General features: G+C 44.0%; 1 non-coding gene across 1 annotated transcript; it reads left to right on the top strand.

The window, feature by feature from the left end:
- The first annotated feature begins 444 nt into the window (after positions 1-444).
- trnas-gcu (transfer RNA serine (anticodon GCU)) lies at positions 445-526 on the top strand. The gene has a single exon. It is a non-coding gene; the product is annotated as a tRNA-Ser (tRNA).
- The last annotated feature ends 4,518 nt before the right edge of the window (positions 527-5,044 follow it).

The following is a 5,044-nucleotide window of genomic DNA, read 5'->3' as shown; positions in this document are numbered from 1 at the left end:
TCTGCTTTCACAGTCTGTTTGATGATCAATGTTACATCTCACTCTCTGTTCTGGTGAAGATCAGAAGCAGTTATATCTGTTTACACCACCCGACAAGTCGGCCTGAGGCTGTGCCTCGCTGATCATGTGGAGTTTAAGCAATTCTTCCAGTCAGTTGGTTCAGTTGTCATTTCATGAGTAATTCGGTCATCATGACTTCGTCAGTGACCGAATGGTTCATGTGTCTGAGTGATGTTAATCATGATGTGTTGAAATGATTGTATGTTCCAGTCTTTCCGTGGTGGGTTTTCACACCGAGTAGAAACGTGTTGGACATGGTCTGGAAATGTTTCACACCGCTCCATTCCCAACTTCATTTCCTTGCAGAAGATATATTTCCATCATTGCACAGCTGGCTGCACAGCCAGAAACTGTGCTGAATGTGACAGCTGCGCTTCTGCAACTGACAAGGTGGCCGAGAGGTTAAGGCGATGGACTGCTAATCCATTGTGCTCTGCACACGTGGGTTCGAATCCCATCCTTGTCGCTAATTTATGAACTGTTTATTGTATTGTTGATGTTTCAAGTAAGCCTCGAAACCTGTTCTTGTCAATGTCCAGACAGTGATTCCAGAATTGGTTATACTTTATTAAAATTGAGACAGACAATTGGAATTCTTCACCCAAACTGCACTGGAATGAAGATCAAATAGGGATCACGAAACAGAGCAGGATTTTTCCTCCCCTCCTTCCTTCCATCTTTACTTTCTCTCGATTTGCACCAAGTGAAAGACAAATGGGAAAAGCAAATGGCGAGGGAGCAGATGCAGAAAATTATCCTTTGGCAAGAAATTTATTTTCAAATCTTCTTGATAGACTAAGTGAGTGAGCGATGCTTTGGCAGATGGAGTTTGAAATGAGGGGTCATCTACTACCTACGATAGATCAGAGTGTTTTTTTATAAGAGGTGAGATGTTAGAAACGGCGGAGGAGCAGAGACCCGAATACTGAATTAATAAAAGCTAGTGGACTGGTAGAAAATAATGTGAAAAGTGAACAGAATATGAAGATTGGAACTCATGTTGCAGTGATATAAAGCTCTGTGCTCCTGAAGTAAATGTCCAAGCCCAGATTGTGGGGGAATCTGTGGAGAGTGATTTGGTTTTTATTCATTCTTGGGTGTGAGTATCGCTGATAAGGCTAGCATTTATTACCCATTCCTATTGCCGTTGAGAAGGTGGTGGAGAGCTGCCTTCTTGAACTGATGCAGTCCATATGGTGCAGGAACACCCACAGTGCTATTGGGGAGGGAGTTCCATGATTGTGACCCAACAACAGTGAAGAAATGGCGATATCGTTCCAAGTCAGGATGGTGAGTGTCTTGGAGGGGAACCTGCAGGTAGTGAGTTCCCATGCATCTGCTGCCCTTGTCCTTCGAGGTGGTAGTGGTCACGAGTTTGGAAGGTGCTGTTGAAGGATATTTGGCGAGTTGCTGCAGTGCATATGGAAATGATACACACTGCAGCCACTGTTTACTGGTTGTGGAGGGATTGAATGTTTAAGGTGGTGGGTTAGGTGCCGATCAAGTGCGCTGCTTTGTCCTGGATGGTGTTGAGCTTCTTGAGTGTTGTTGAATGGGATGTATTCCATCACACTCCTGACTTGTGCCTTGTAGATGGTGGACAGGATTTGGGGTGTCAGGAGGTGAGATACTTGCTGCAGAATTCGTAATCTCTGACCTGCGCTTATAGCCACAGCATAGATGTGACTGGTCTAGTTACGTTTCTGGTCAAGATGTTGATGGTGGGGGATTTAACGATGATAATGCTTCTGAATATCAAAAGGTAGATTTTTTTTCTCTCTCATTGGAGATGTTCACTGCTTGGCACTTGTGTGGCCAGAAGGTTGCTTGTCACTTATCAGCTCAAGCCTGAATGTTGTTCAGGTCTTGCTGCTTGCAGGCACAGACTGAAGAGTTGTGAATCATCATCTAACATTCCCACTTCTGACTTATGTTGAAGAGAAAGTCGTCAATGAAACAGCTGGGATGTTTGTGTCTCGGACACTACCCTGAGAAACTCCTGAGGCAATGTCCTGGGCTGAGATGATTGGCCTCCACTAACCACAACATCTTGCTTTGTGCGAGGTATGACTTCAACAAGTGGAGAGTTTTCCCCCTGATTCCCATTGACTTCAATTTTGCTGGGGATCCTTGATGCCACACTCACTCAAGGGCAATCACACTCACCTCTCCTCTGGAATTCCACTCTTACGTCTCTGTTTGGACCAAGCTGCAATGAGATCATACGAACATAAGATCAGAAGAACTAGTAGCAGGAGTCGGCCATTTGGCCCCTCGAGCTTGCTCCGCCATTCAATAGGATCATGGCTGACCTGATCATGACCTCAACCCCTCTTTCTTGCCTGCCCACATAACCCTTGGCTCTCTTGTAGATAAAAATCTTGATGACATTCAATGACTGCTCTCTGCGGTAAAGAATTCCAAAGATTAATGACCCTCTGAGAGAAGAAATTCCTTCTTAAATGAAAAACCCCTAAATCTGAAACTATGTCCCCTCGTTCTAGATTCCACCACGAGAGGAAACATCCTCTCAGCATCTACCCTGTCAAGCCCCCTCAGAATCTTATATGTCTCAATACGTTCACCTTTCATTTTTCTCAACTCCAATGAGTATCGGTCCAACCTGCTCAACTTTCCTCATAAGACAACACCTTCATCACAGGAATCAATCCAATGAACCTTCTCTCAACTGCCTCCAATGCAAGTATATCCCTCCTTAAATAAGGAGACCAAAACTGTACACAGTACTCTAGGTGTGGTTTCACCAGCACCATGTACATTTGTAGCAAGACTTCTCTACTTTTATACTCCATCCCCCTTGCAATAAAGGGTAACATTCCATTTGCCTTCCTAATTATTTGCTGTACCTGCATGGTAACTTTTTGTGATTCATGCACGAGGACACCCAGATCCTTCTGCACCGCAGCATTCTGTAATCTCTCACAATTTAAATAATAATTTCCTGTTCTATTCTTCCTACCAAAGTGGATAACCTCACATTTTCCCACATTCTCCTCTATCTGCCAAATTATTTCCTGGAGCTGAGAGACCCTGGCAGAACCTAAATTGAGCATCGATGATCAGATTATTGCTAAGTGTCTGGTGCTTGATAGCACTGTTGGTGACATCTTCCATCGCTTTGCTGATGATTGATAGTAGACTGATGGGGCAGCAAGTAGATGCCTGTGTTGTCGCTCTACTGGAACAGCTTGGCTGAGGGCGCAGCGAGTTCTGGAGCACAAGTCTTCAGTACTAGAGCCGGAATGATGTTCGGGCCCATAGTCTTTGCTGTATCGAGTGCCTGCAGCTGTTTCTTGCCATTATGTGGAGTGAAGCAAATTGGCTGAAAACTGGAAGCTGTGATGCTGGGGAACTCAAGAGGCCAAGTTGAATCATCCACTGAGCAATTTCTGACTGAAGACGGTTTCAAATGCTTCAGCTTTATCTTTTGCAATGACGTGCTCGGCTCCACCAACATTGAGGATAGGGATGTTTTTGGAGCCTCCTCATCTGGTTCGTTATTTAATTGTCGACCACCATTCATGACTGGATACCTAGTTTCTCAGGGCAGTGTCCTAGGCCCAAACATCCTCAGCTGTTTCATTGATGGCTTTCTCTTCAACATAAGTGAGAATTGGGAATGTTCGCTGATGATTCACAACTCCTCAGAAACTGAAGCAGTCTGTGCCTGCAAGCAGCAAGACCTGAACAACATTCAGGCTTGAGCTGATAAGTGACAAGCAACATTCTTTGATCTGATCCTGAGGGAGATATCCGTGCGTGGAGCGGCGGGATGTATGGAGAGTGATTCTGAAGAGGGTGTCTGAGCCTGGAGGGCAGAATCTGTGGAGAGTGGTCCTCAAAGGATGCCCGTGTCTGGAGATTTAGGATCTCTGAAGAGGGTCTCCAAGCCCGTAGTGCTGGGATCTTTGGAGAGTGATCCTGAAGTGGGTGTCCGAACCTGAAATGGCGGGATCTGTGGAGAATGATCCTGAAGTGGGTGTCCGAGCCTGGAGTGGCGGGATCTGTGGAGAGTGATCCTGAAGTGGGTGTCCGAGCCTGGAGTGGCAGGATCTGTGGAGAGTGATCCTGACGAGTGTTTGTAAACCTGGAATGGAAGCTTTCTGTGGAGGTACAGGAAGAGGCCATTCATTCCCAGTATTTTATAAAGGTTTAGCATAATTTATATGTTTTTACTCTATGCCTCTATTAATAAAGCCAAGTGTCCTGTTTGCTCTGAGCAACCTTTTCAATCCTTCTAACATTGGTGTACATTGTCTATCTGCTCCTGCACCCAGTTTAGAATTGTAACCTTTCATTTATATGGCATTCTTCCTTCCAAATTGTATCACTTCACACTTCTCTGTGTAAAATTTCATCTGTTATGTGAAAGCCCATTTTACCATTTTTTTTAAGTTCCCCTGAAGTGTGTTACGATCACTGGCATAGGACAAAATTGCTGAGCATTCTTTGATGCTATCTCCATGGACAGAGCAATCTTTTACGCAAGCTCAAATGTAGGATTTTGTGTGTTTAGTATCTTATTTCACCCAACAATATAAGCACAAATATGTCACGTTAATCTTGTTCACTGCAGTCCCTGCTGCTGTTTGCTGCCTATATTTACAGACTTTTATCTCAACCTCGTCACCATGTTCTCTAATATATTCAGGGGGCATCAGCAGAGAAAATGTTCAACAAGCATGGCAAGTGCAAGGAAATGTTTATTTATGTCATTATGTCATGAACATAATATACAAATTTTTACATGTGTGAATCATCAAGATGTGTCTTCATAAATGGAACCCCGTCACAATAAACACTGTCACCTTTCAATGTTTAGCGGACAGGTTTGACGGCCTGATGTGTGTGATTCCCATATTAATGTGTTTGTACAAAGTTCGGGGAAAGATGGAGATATGAATAATTTACAGGGAAATCTTTTAAACATATTACCACATCTCTCACTCACAAAGATCTGCAA

The sequence above is a fragment of the Heterodontus francisci genome, unplaced genomic scaffold, assembly GCF_036365525.1.
Source record: "Heterodontus francisci isolate sHetFra1 unplaced genomic scaffold, sHetFra1.hap1 HAP1_SCAFFOLD_61, whole genome shotgun sequence".
NCBI lineage: Eukaryota > Metazoa > Chordata > Chondrichthyes > Heterodontiformes > Heterodontidae > Heterodontus > Heterodontus francisci.
Note: the sequence above shows the minus strand (reverse complement) of the source record. Positions and strands in the feature narration are given on the sequence as shown.